This window comes from Gasterosteus aculeatus, chromosome 20, assembly GCF_964276395.1.
Source record: "Gasterosteus aculeatus chromosome 20, fGasAcu3.hap1.1, whole genome shotgun sequence".
Classification (NCBI taxonomy): domain Eukaryota; kingdom Metazoa; phylum Chordata; class Actinopteri; order Perciformes; family Gasterosteidae; genus Gasterosteus; species Gasterosteus aculeatus.
The window spans coordinates 19,784,615-19,798,456 of record NC_135707.1 but is presented as its reverse complement, the minus strand read 5'-3'; the positions used below and the strand labels follow the sequence as shown (position 1 = coordinate 19,798,456).

At 41.7% G+C, this 13,842-nt stretch overlaps 1 long non-coding RNA gene across 2 annotated transcripts; it reads left to right on the top strand.

Annotated features, from left to right (window-relative positions):
- The first annotated feature begins 6,609 nt into the window (after positions 1-6,609).
- LOC144389719 (uncharacterized) lies at positions 6,610-8,460 on the top strand. 2 transcript variants are annotated; one of them, XR_013453867.1, is made up of 5 exons: positions 6,610-7,477; positions 7,624-7,685; positions 7,776-7,853; positions 7,949-8,051; positions 8,146-8,460. It is a non-coding gene; the product is annotated as an uncharacterized LOC144389719 (long non-coding RNA). The 2 variants fall into 2 exon arrangements; XR_013453866.1 differs by lacking the exon at positions 6,610-7,477 and having other exon boundaries at positions 7,545-7,685.
- Positions 8,461-13,842: the final 5,382 nt, after the last annotated feature.

Sequence of the window (13,842 nt, the reverse complement as noted above, 5' to 3'; positions counted from 1 at the left end):
GGTAAGGTGAAAGCTAAACAACATATTGTAAGGTCACGGGGAGCCCTTGCGGCCTGCTAGGAAAGGCGCAGTGTGTGAGAGTTGACCAAAAAACACAATAGAGTTGCAAATGAAGGAAAAATAAAGGTTTATCCTGTCGTGGCCCAGCCAAACTCAGATATTTAGTTTCCAGCCAAAAAATAAATAGCCCAAAAAAACACGAACAACTTTAAAGCGTCCCGGAGGAGATAACAAGCTCTTACTCAAATCACCCAACTTCACCAGACTTTGCAGACTTTACCAGTCCTTGCCCGAGTTCCTTGAATTTTTCAATCCTTCCTGTCGGTTCTCTTCCCATACATTCCCACCCTCCTTCTCCTTGTCCCACCCTTAAGTCTGGCCTCAACCTCAACCTTAATTAGGTGGCCTAAACACTACACCTGTGTCAGTGTTCAGGCCTTCTGGGAACTGTAGTTAGTCTGCGGCCGCCATTTTGTAGGGGGGAAGCTGTCCCTTAAAGGGGAAGTAGCACTACTTGTCCCCGTGTGATGCCACAATATGCAGGGAATTACATTTTTTATTGGCCACTTTTTAAAATAGATTGAGATGTATTTATTTGTTGCCATGTGACTTTTATCTGACAATATTTTATATAAATACAATCTTTACATTTTCTAGATTTTCCCTTAGCTGTAGTTCTGCTTCTTCCAATGTGAAGGCATTGTCAGGTTACACATTTATGATTTCACACTTTACAGCAGTAATATTTCAGAATTTATCTATGCTACCAAAATAAAACTATGTGGGTTCATCACAAATGCGTTGATGAATATAGAGCATTATAGTGCCTCTGTTGCCTGAAGGCTTCAAGGTTAAGGAGGGTTCCCAGCCTTTTTCTTTATGCTGTCACTCATTAATTCACATCATCATCAATTCTCAGTTGATGCCATGACCCCTGAAAGTGAAACTAAAAAATACAATCTGAAAGTAAAAAAAAGATTTGAAACACTCTAAAATAAAATAATGAATACTGAAAAATATAAAACCTCAAATATCAAATAAATATTCCAGGATTGAATCGAAATGATATTCAAATGGTATTCAAACCCCTATTTTCAAACTTCCATTTTCATCCACTTCCTCTACTTACTTTATTTATTCATTAAATTGTTACATTTTTCAAAAATATTCAGGATCAATTTCTTGATTCAAATGGTAAAAACTATTGCCGTTGATGTGGCTCTAAATAGGTGTCAAATATAATGTACATTTTGAGGGAAATGTCTCCTCATACTGTTAGCTGTTTATTGCAACTTTAGATACAATTATAATTTGGACTTCAATGTGCAACCCTTAAAATATGTAACAAGTTTTCTAACCCAGTGTCAAGATTTATTTTGCAACTGGGTTAGAAAACTTTTTGCAAGAGTTCTTTTGCCAGTTGCAAGTATTTTTGACAGTTTCTGTAATGGAGTTGTTAATATGGTCTGAATTGTCAGAGTAGGGGTGTGAATAGGGGAGTGCCTTCCTGTGGGCAAAATGTGACATTCTGTGACAACTTTTATCAGTTTGATTGATTTTTGTTTGAACGACTAACAAATGAGCTGTATTCACTCCAGTAATCAAAACATTATTTAGATTTGTTTTAATTTTTAGTTTTTGTTAAACCTGTTTTCTGTGTGTGTCATAAGCCAAAATAAATAATGTAAGTGTGCAACTAAATAGTTTTGACCTAATTATTTTTAACCATTTGTTATTTGAAAATATACCTACTAAACAAAAAATAAATTACCCTAAACGGGGGTGTTATTGACTTAGCTCGGACCTATCCATATTGTGTGACAAATGGAGGCCTCAATTCATTAGAGGCCGGTGGGGATTTATATAGCTTAAGCAGAAGTTTAGTCAGGAAGACGATGTTAACACTCCTTTTCATTCATAATTTCAGGCCCAATTCCGATGGCCCCCCAAAAACCCTTACCCTTAGACCCTCAGGAATTTTAAGGACATCACCTGGTAAATAGTTGAGGGGGAGAGTCTTTAGGGGCTAAAGCCCCCCCCCCCCCCCCCCAGCTTCCACAGATCCGATTTTTAACATCGTGATGTTGTGACTTGTGGGTAATTCCTTTGGGTAAAGTCAGCATACAATGCTGATTTACAGAAAGGGTTTGTAAAGGGTTCCAAATGTCTGCCTGAGAGCCCTCAAACACTCAAATTTGACAATGAAACAGACCAAAACCCTCTTAAAGTTAGCAGGAGCACTCCTCAAAGTCTGTGAGTCCGTCCGGGTGGAGATTGGGATTGGTACTCTCAGTCTCCCTGTTTTTAATGGGCTTCCTTTAAAATTGAACCAACCCAACCTAATGTTTTCTTTGCTGCTGCTGTCATTTAAACTCAAATCAGATGTCAATCTATACAATTCACTTTAACCTTTTAATCTAGTTGTGAGTAACTAAGACAATGGCAGATTCCAATTATGTTCAAGACGAGATAGGCTGGTCCAATACCTCCATCACCAACCGGGCCTCCTTCTGAAGATGTTTTTTTATTATATTAAAGATACATTAAAAAAGTTGATATTTGTGCATTCATGTTTTTTAAATATGGAATATACCCAGTACTATTTGTAAAATAATATATCTGTGAGGGCGGCACGGTGGCGTGGTGGTTAGCACTGTCGCCTCACAGCAAGAAGGTCCTGGGTTCGATTCCACCCAGTGGCCTTTCTGTGTGGAGTCTGCATGTTCTCCCCGTGTCTGCGTGGGTTCTCTCCGGCTTCCTCCCACAGTCCAAAGACATGCTCTGGGGATCAGGTTAATTGGTGACTCTAAATTGCCCGTAGTTGTGTGAATGTGAGTGTGAATGGTTGTGTGTCTCTGTGTAGTCCTGCGATTGGCTGGCGACCAATCCAGGATGTACCCTGTCTATCGCCCGAAGTTGGCTGGGATGGACTCCAGCCCCCCCGCGACCCTGTGTGCAGGATAAGCGGTTTGACAATGGATGGATGGATGGATATATCTGTGCAAAATATGTGCTATGTGCTTCCCATGCTTATACTGTAAATCCAGCATGGACAGATTCTGGAGTAAGCGGAGTGGCAAACTTTTCAAAACCTTGGAGTGAGATTTTGTCAGGGGTGACCAAAACTTGTGTTGGTGGCTCATATACACTGTAACAAATTGCTGTAAATTTGCGGCGCATTTCTAACGGGATCTTACAGTATGTCATAATAACTGTAACATACAGTTAAATTTCCATCCCTTGCTTGTAAATTAACGGCCAATGTCATGAATAAACGGTTAAAGCTGTCAATTTACAATAATAGCAGACTACCGTAATTCAACTGCATGTTACATATATTTTATGAAGTGGTGGAAATACACATATAAGTGCAGTGAATCACAATCCATCTACATCTTTTGTAGGTTAATGTATGGAAGCCCACGTCAGCCACTGAAAAACAGGTCCTTTGACTTACAGGACATTACTATACATGCAGCTGTCACTTTTATCCAAAACGCCCATGGTTTGACATAACTTGTGGAGTAATTGGGGGTTAGGTGTCTTGCTCAGGGACACTTCAACTTGGCACAGGGAGCAGCCAGGGTTCGAACCGCCAACCTTGTGCTGCACAGCACACCCTCCCTATCCCATGCGCTGCCGTTTCAGTAACGTTAGTAACGTTGGTAAGTGTTATTTGCCCAGCATGATTAACATTCTCTTTCCTTACATCCTTTGTAATTTTAATATTTTACCAATGACAGTGTGTCTCTATTTTGGTTTGTTTTACAGAGGGATTAAGGACGCCAGCCGTTTGCTGCCGTAAATTGAAAGTGGTCCGTAGTGTATTGTTGCAGTTAGTTTACCTTGTTCCTAATGATTTTATGATTCATTTTTTTATTATTGTATACATGCGGCATATTTGATGTTTTGTTCTTGGTTAGAAATGCCTAACATTTTTGTCTTAAAGGCATCTAATAAACTCCAACCACTATGACCGAAATGAGTTTGGTTGTCTTTCTTGAATGTGTGGGGAATTAAATGCAAAAGTATACGGTTATAAGTAAACAGTAACCTTCTGGTATTTTTAACACAAAAAAGTAATTGTATGGTAACAAACTGTAATCCAATATACGACAACATACAACAACTACGGTAGGGCACTGTAAATAAAACTAAGTTACTAGCGTCGATTGCCAGTAAATTGCAGTTAATTCACAGTGAAATTTGTTCAAGTTTACGGTAACATACAGTAATCCATTTTACGGTAAAATAGTGTAAAAACCATTTACGGTATTATACCGTAAAATAACGGTAAATTCCTGGCACCCTTGCTGCCAGTAAAATACCGTTAATTTACGGTGACATTTTTTAGAGTGTATTAGGGAATTGGAATTAATTTGGCATTGTACTCATGTTGTGCCCAAAGTCGTTAGTTGATAGGGGCAGCCTACTGGAGACATTGGTTAGATTCTGTGAAGCAAAGACACAGCTGAAGGGTCACCCCCAGGGAATTTGGGTTTAATAATAATAATGCATTTTATTTATATAGCGCTTTTCCTAATGCTCAGTAAAGATAAGCAATTAATAAAATAAAAGCAAGCAAATAGAGAACACACACACACACAGAACACACAAAACGTGGCCAGAGAATCCTCTTCAGGCCTTTGCCTCTGATCTGTTCTTTACAATGAGAGGAACCTCTTGTTGCAACCAGGGCTGTAGTGGAGGGTAAACGCAAGTAAACACCGTTTACGCACCTCTGGAATTTTGGAAATAGCGTTTATGCACCTATAAATAGCGTTTACGCACCTATAAGTGGCGTTTACGCACCTCAAAGTTCCTTGCGCCTTGTATTCTTCCGTTGGAATAATCCGAAATATACTTGGTGTAATTTTAAAAGAGCTAAGACTACGTTTCCTATTGTTGAACATATAAACACTGTAGTCTGAATCCTTTTTATCTGCGCTGTATTACGGTCTGTGAGCATCCAATCAGTGCCTTGCGGCTGCAGCAGCGACACCAATCAGGATCCAGGAGGTGTGTAAACACACACACGTTGTGGATCAGCCCAGTGGTCCCCAACCTTTCTTACCTCACGGACCGGTTTCATGTCAGACAATATTTCGCGGACCGGTCGAGAAGGTCCGACGGGGGGGGGGGTGTAGTAGTCGTTGGGGGCGGAACGACCGACGGGGGGGGGGTAGTAGTCGCGCGCTCTGTGTTCGCTGGTGGTGCACGGTAAAAGAAAAACGCCTGGTGACGCGCACACATAATTAGGAGAAAATCCAGTCAATGTTCAAAGGCTCTGCCTCCCCTGTCATCATGAGCGGGGAGCAAAGCTGTTGCTTCACTGAATAGGCCTATATGCTTAATCAATTATTTTAAGTCATGAAAGGTGTAGAGTAGCCTGTAAGCGTTAGAAAACAAGTCAGTTCTCAATGTGAAAAAAAACATGCTGTATAGGCTATTTATGATGACATAGGTAGTACATGAGTGTTCCTTTAACTTATGTTGTCAGTGTAATTGACAGGCTGCTTAACTGGTTAACTCTTAAATTCAACATATTTTTTCAGGCAGTGAGAGGACAGGCAATGATGCAGAGAGCACAGGGAGAGGAGAAACACCAGGTCGAATAGAGAGAGAAGCACAGAGGAGCCATGAACCCCAGCACGCGTGTTCTGGGGTTCATGGCTCCTCTGTGCAAGGCAGGACCTGACGTGGAGGACAAGGAGGCCCTCTGGGCACTACTGTAAAAAGGAGACTCCGTATGTAGATAGTTCTTAATCTGCAATTGTCTTGTTGTGTTGTGTTGACATACTTTTCTTTACTGTTTTCTTAAATTTAATAAACTACAAACTACTAACACATGTATTCATTGTCATTGATTGTATATGACTTTTACTGATAACACTGCATGATAAGTGGGATTTTCGGCAGTATGCGGCACTGTAAATTGTCGTGGAATTTCAGGTTTACGGCTGTTTACGGCAATTTGCGGGCAACGCCGAAAACTGCCGTAAATTGTCAGAAATTGTTGTGGGCCTCCCTTGGCAGTTGTCCCCCCCATGACCCCCTCCTCCTAATTCTAGGGGAGGCTTTGACATGTAAATGAAAATGCTGTGAGCTATACAAATGCAAATCAGGGTCGCAGAGGGAGTTTTAGCCCAGGTGACATTTTTTTATAAGATAAGAAAATCTCTGGTACAAATAGATCAGGCTCAGTAGCCTAATTATAGACTCTTACATTTGAGCTTGAATTGATTTATTTAATTCAAATATGCTAGATTACTGTGTACGCCATTAGCAATGGCAAATCTTATGTAAAAAAGATACACAAAATAACTTCTTTAAAAAATTAGTTTTAATCAAGATAAAATGAGCATTCCATGCAAACAACTTTTGAATCAGAATGAGGGGTCTGCAGAGATCATAGTCTCCTAGAGCTACAGTGCATAGTGGCAGGACTACAGTAAGCTTTTCTTTGGTCTTACTTAAATGCACAGAGGATGTATTAACCACACATCTTCTAGCAATGCGCTCAACTGGCAGAAATGATGCTGGGTACGACGTGTCTGTTCCCTGCAAGCCCCAAACTTCTATTGGCTTTCCATAAAAATGTCTGTCCGGGTGGAGATGAAGCCAGGAAACTTGTGCAAGAACATGTTTAAATGCCGTACCCTTTGACACAACATTAACAACTATAAACTGCTTTATAATGGCTGGTCTTAGTTCTGCTAGAGGGTCAAGGACGGGTTCCTCAAAACTGTTGTGTTTCCACACCACTTAGCATGAACACATGCTGACCTTTCTGCTCTGCATCTATCGATTGAGTAAGTTACATTCATATATGTTACCCGTTTACATGTCATGGCAAAACATTCAACCTCAGTGACACAAGGGTACATGTGATGATACATTGTCAACATTGCATGTCTGTCAGACTCTAGATTGTCTGGTGGAATGGAGAAAGCGGCACCACTGTACAGTTTTCTAGGGAAAGTCGTTCTGCTGACACCAAAACACTGCTTTACATAAAGCATATCAGCTGTTTCAAAGTCCCAACCATTTGTCTTCCTAAAATACTGGTCCTTCTGTATAACAATAACCTCGTATGTGATGAGGACCCTTAGACTCCTCGTCCAATCACGTGTGAGGTCATAGGCACGACTCAGACAGCAGTACTTGCAAGACGAGCATACAAACAAGAACTGTATCTCTAGTTCCTTTGTTTGGTTTTTGCTGCTTCGTGAATAATGGCTGGACGACGTCTCGCGTTCAACTCGCCTTCAACTCCTCTCCGCGGTCACCAACTTTCGGCCAGTCCGCAGACAGACAGAAGAAGCTGCTGAATGCTCTCAGTGGATCGTCTCGTCAACGCCAACAACAAACTGCCGATATCAACGAGCGGTTCGCTCCACTGGAGCGTTCGGGACTCTGTCCATGGAGGAGAGGAACCGACTCAAAGAGGAGACGGGCGCACAATCCCAAGATAGCGGTAAGAATACGTTCGATGACTGCTAGCTAAGCTAAAAGTAGCGTAGCCTCAAGCTAAGCTAAGAGTAGCCTAGTAGCCTTACAAGTGAGCAGAAACAGCTTTATTCTATTTTTTTAAGTATATTTTCTTTGCCGTGTCGTTTACAGGAAGCGGTGCGCCGTCTTCACAACTCCGAGACGAACTACAAGCGCTACGAACCGGAGCAAGGGTCAGATTTACAGAATATGCTTTCATTCTGCGGTATAAGGAAATATATACGTATGGATACCGATCATAACTGTACATTTTGTTTTCACAGACTAATCTCGCCTCATAATGAGGCGGTGACCTCGTATTTGCTCCGGGAAAAGTCCAGATTTAGACGACGTCATTGTGTGTAAGTGACACTGTTTCTCCTTCCTTGTTAAATGTTACTGTGACTTGCGTTTGATTTTTTTAAATTCATACCACACTCATGTAATTGTTTTCCAGCCGCCTGTGAGACGTATTTTGAGACGGGACGCAGGAGCTTCAGGTTTTCCAGCCGGAACACTCATTGCGGAGTTCAGCGCGGAGTCGAGCGAGAAGAAAGAGGGTCAGAGTTTATTTGTTGACTTGTTTCAGGTGCATTGATAGATGTGTTGTGTCCGTACGCATCGCATCGTACTGATTCATTGTTGTTTTTACAGCTGCTGAGACAAAGTGTGCTGGCTGATGACGAGGTGGAAATCCGCCACCGTGGAGCTCACGTCGGGCGGAGAGGACGGCGTTGTTGGCGGGGTCTCGGGGTGGATTGTACGGTCGCCACACGCACACGAGCCGCCTGCACAACAGACCTGCCTCGGAAAACACGGCGCCAGTGACGGTCTACAACCCCGAGGAGGCAAACGGACAGTTTACTGAGCTGTAGTTTTTAAACCGCCGTTACCAAAGTGTGTGCAGATCCTCACTTTGTATGTAGTTGTTGTTTGTGTGTTGTTAATAAAGCTTTTTCTTTGCATAAACATGTGGCAAATGTTCATTTTCTCTATAAATTCATTGATGTCCTGGTTGGTATCCTAATAATAGTGTAGTAGCCTACATAGGATAACCATGAAATGAATATACATAATGATATGAATACATAAATAAAATGAGGCGGGTGACCAATAGCGACAGATCTGCCAACCAATCACGAGTGATTGAAAGTTGTGGTTCCCAATCCCTGACGCCTTCAACTATGGACCTGGCCACAAGAAGACCCGACTGGGCGTTAGGTGGTTGCAAAAATCGATCAAACCGACTTCTGAATCCCGGTACCTGTTCTGTACCCGCCCGAGAAACAAAAAAACAGATGGAAACTGTTTTCTGACCGGTGTGCCGTTCTCAACAAGGCCCTGTGCCTGCTGTACTTGGGTTTCCACATGCCCCTCTATAAGTGCCAGTCTCCCTCTACCATTGGATTATAGGCGGCCCCATTATACATGTATGCGCTGCGGCCTTAAAGGCAGCACACTGACGGAACACTAGAGTTACAGTAACGTTGCCACCCCCTCACCTGCTGGGGAGGGTTCTTTGGCCCAATTCCTCTGCCTGAGCAATACGAGGTGGTTACTTGTAATCCTCTGTAAGACTGTTGATATAATCCAGTGTGAAGCACTGCCTCTGGCGGTCATTAAGGATGAAATAGAACAAAAGTTACGTATGTAACTACGATTCTATGAAGTCTGTCACTCGGAATCCCGTGAACTCGCGAGAAGATTTCGTAAGACTGATCTCAGGATGACACCAGTACTTGTACGTGGCGGGGGGTCATCCAAGGACACAGGTGACTTTGTTGGTATAAAGACTCAACCTGCGCATGCGCGAGACAGAAGATAATCCAGTGTGAAGCACTGCCTCTGGCGGTCATCCAGGATTCATAGAACCGTAGTTACATACGTAACTTTTGTTTCTTTGCTCGTCAGACTCCTGTCATCTCTCGTTCAGATCATCCAAGCATTTTGTAATGTTCATTGATGGGGCTGTAGTTGTTGGTTCCTCTTCTTCCTGCTTGGTGGGGTGGGGTGTGGTGGGAGGTTGGCAATACCGAGGGAGATCACAGCCGGAGTCCAGTCCAGGATCCACTCGAACATGTTCGTCGTATGATGAAAACAAAAACAACAGTCTACTATTCAGTCTACTATTTCCATCAATTCTAGACATATTTATTTTTGTTTATTTCGTATTTATCTTATCTCTTATTTAGTAACGAAAACAAAAATACTTGTAAGTTGACTCGTGTTCTAGGTGCCACCATTGCTTACCAATCCCTGTGTTGTGGATCCACCACTGAGTTCAATCTTACAGACACCACTAAACCCCCGGGCGTTATTGATTCCCTCTAAAAGGGACCCTAATGACTTCTTCACTGGTTCCAGCTAGGTGACCTTATTGTACTCATCTCCCTGGTTAGCCACGCCTTGGAGGAGACAGGTATCTGCAAAACTGACAAATTACTCAATGTGTGTAACATATGTGGCAATAAATGGCTTCTGATTCTGATCCTGCATGAGGTAGATCCAGGACGGTCTCTCTGCTTGTTGATTGTTGGTGTGCTTGGTTCATGTCAGGCTCTCTGTGGCATTCGTGGCCCGATAAGGCAGCTTCTGTGTAGGAAAAACATTGAGCAGAAAACAAATTCTTTTCATATTCTCTGCTTTGTTCAAAATCTTTAACAAATGGTTTAAGCTTGGTATGAAAAAATTCTATTATCTAATCGTTCAAAAGTTAGAGCCTTCTAATTTTGTAATTAATTGTACCATTTATTTGTTTCATCAGTCCTGCTGACTGTGGATAATACGGGCAAAGATATCGCATATTCTTCCTAAAAGTATAAAAATAGAAGTTTTAACTGTGTTGACAGTGTGTACTGTTAAAAACAAAACCTTCCCTCTGGTATCTCAACCCTCGGCCAATTTTTTTCTGTTGAGGCTTTTTGTCTTTGTTAAAACGTCCTGTGCTTTTGTTGAAAACATTTGAATTCACTTGGAAAGCATCTAATCCTTTTCTTTACGTTGACTTAGTTCAATGAAGTCCATACCAATGTTTTCTCTGAATTTAAACCTTGGGATTGTGTTTTTCACAATCAATGCATGCTAAAAAATGTTTATTAATGCTGTACAGCCTTTCCATTCCCCCTGTTGATTGTGTTAATTTCACACATCGCTCAAAATAACCAAATCTCCATATTTACCTTTTTCCGCATTATCTCAGTTTTATTTTTCCCCAAAAGTTTTCCCTTAAGAAAGTTGATCAGGTGGTTTGTGGTTTCCTGTTAAAACGTTCACCACCAGTTGTTGCTTGTATATTTAAACACGCTTTTTTTTCAGTATTTTACTTTACTATTTAGTAGTTGTAATAACTATAACTAACTGTAATAAGTATCTATGTTTTTTATAGATTAAAATGAATGAGACCTCACATTATACGTTTTTTTTTTTATAGATCTGTTAGTTGATGTTACAATAATACAATCTTTATTACCTTACCTTGAATAAAGTGCATAATCCAATTATATCCCAGATAAATATTTGCACTCAGGATTTATTTTATTTAACACTGTGTGTGTGTTCTTGAATTTGCTTGAGTTACTCCAAAAGAGGAGAAATAACCTTTTGAGCTTCTTTGTTGGCCCCCACTGTTTCCCCCACACTCGTGCAGCAACCCTCCACAACTTCCGTTTCTCAATAAAAAAATATTTGTTTAGTCTTTAGTCTTTGTTTCAAAGAGTGCATGTGCATCTCTTATCTCTGACCTTGAGTTTCTTTGTTGAAACATTGCAGTGTATGTCCCTAATTCGTATTCTCTTTGACAGATTGAGGAATTACTTCATTAATGTTCTTTAGTCTTTGTCTAACTAATTAATTCCCTCTTATAGTTAAACCAAAATTGTAGTGATAGTTCGTTGAGTTAAACTCTTTCACATCAGTCACTCATGCTTCATTCCAAAAGCTTTCATTCATTTTGACGGTTAACTTAACAATTCTTTAATAATACCAATTGTTGTCTTGTTTGTAAACATGTTTTTGGATCCATTATCATTAGTTGCACCGACAGATTTCTGTGTGCTGGTGTTCATTTGTAGTCTCACTCTAATAGGGACATTTTATCAATTAATAAACCCATTTATCAACGTATTTTCTTTATTTGTTCATCCTGAGGTTAAAATAACAGATTTGCGTGCTTCTGGAAAAAATATTACCTTTACATCGTTTACCATTGAAGTTAATTTTATTTCTTTCATCTTGTATTTCTTTTATTTCTCTTCTGTTCCCCATCAGCCTATGGCTGTGTGTTTACGTTTGTTTGCATATGACCTGTTGTCCGTTGAAAAGGGATCCACCACCTCCACTTGTCCTCTCCTCCCTACAAACACCATCCACTTATTTTGTCCCCCCATACCCCCTGGCCAACAGCCTCCGTGTCTCTATTTGTCTCAGGAATACACATAAGAACAAACAGGTTTTAGATACTTCAACATCATCATCGTATTAAGTATTTTCTTTCTCTCTGCTGTTCTCTGCTCCACAGCACTGTTGCTGCTGGTATAAACACATTAGTTTCGGAATTTAAGTCCAGAGGCTCCCCGGAGTAATGTACTTGTATATGTTGCTTACCTGTCACTCTGTCCGATCTGGCCTGTAGCTGGATACTGAAGTTCTGGCTCTTTGTTCAATGCAGACATAAGGTCTGGGCTTGGGCTCTGTGGGACCAGGGCTGTGGTTTGAAATGGGGACTGAGGAGGTGGAGGAGGATGTAACGGTTGGCTGGACGCTGGAGAGAAAGCTGGAGAAAAAACATGCAGAGGAGGCTTTGTCTCCTGTATATCACATCTTAAGATGAGAAAACCAAATCAGGAGAATTAATCACATTATCACATCTCTTGTTACTCTTTTTATTCCCTCCTTGCACACCTGTAAAAACAAACAAATACAAATTTACACATTTTCCAAAAGAAAAGTGAAATATGTTCTGCAATAATATTGGCATGTTATGCAATTCATCCTCAAAACACAGCTGTTGCTTGTCTGATGCAATCAAATGGACGGTAATAAAATGCCATGATGCCATCACAATGCGTAATGATGCAAGATGGCTGATCTTGCGCTCTTAGATGTGGCAAATGGAAGGATTCGCTCTTTAGTGCAGCGCACCATCGGCCTGTTTAAGGGCAGATGGCGCTGCCTCGACTGCGCTGGAGGGAGGTTATTGTTTACTCCTGAAAAGGTGTGCAAAATCATGCTGGCATGTGCTGTGCTACATAATGTGGCACAGCTTCGAAATGCGCCTCGACCCCCTGACGCTGAGGTTGGCCCAGACCCTGTCCCTGATCCCCAATCATTGCCGGCAGTCTCTCATCAAGAGGGGACAGCTTCGGTGTCCCCTTTCCCCACCCGTGGCAGGTACACTTTGGCGATGGCGTGCTAAACGCTTTTTTGCATCCACTTTGATGTCAGACCATTTTTTCTTTATTTCGGCCACAGCCGAGGTTGTGAGGCTGCAGCGTTGTTCTGCAACCTTTTGCCACTCAAGTGCCTTTTTGGCATCAGTAATGCCCATACTGTGCCCTCCAAAAAGCATTTGACTTCTTTCCACCTCGCCAATGATAATTCCGACTTCACACTGAGTGAAGTTACGTTTCTTCGTTTTCATCTCAGTGTTTGTCATGATTTCGCAAATCGATGAATATTCAACTATGGGCAACTATGGGCGTGACATGAAGCCGCAAAAGCTGCGCTGCATTTAGAAGTGATTGTGATTTATTAAGGGAAAACTGTGTAGGACGTGCGTGCGCAAGTATGAATTTTTCTGTGCGTACGCACGTCCTATATGTTTCATCTGTACACCACTTCTGGCGCAAATCCTACGCAAAGTTTTATAAATGAGGCCCCTGGTCTCCAGTTCCTGGGATCCGCTGTGAGCGGTCCTTGAACTGGCGGCTCAACTCCAGGCCACCTACTTGCTCCACGCCGGGCCGCCGACCCCGAGACTCGCTCCCCCGACTCGACCAGTACCAGCCCCCGAGACTCGCTCCCCCGACTCAACCAGTCCCGGCCCCAGAGACTCGCTCCCCCGACTCGACCAGTACCGGCCCCACAACTCAGACTCATTTCCTTTTTACTTTTACCCAGTGCACCACCCATCTTTCAGGGGTGGTGAAGTATACTTTATTCCCTAAAATATAGTTGTCACTATAAGTCTTGATTTTCTTTTACCCTGGAAAACTACAGATTAAAACCCAACCGAAAATATTGGTTGATAAATATAGGTCAAGGCTGTTTTCAGATTGTTATTATCTAAAACGCAATATTGTTCCTGTCTTCCTGTTAGATCAAGGCCGCGAATATGGGTTCTCAGATGTTTAT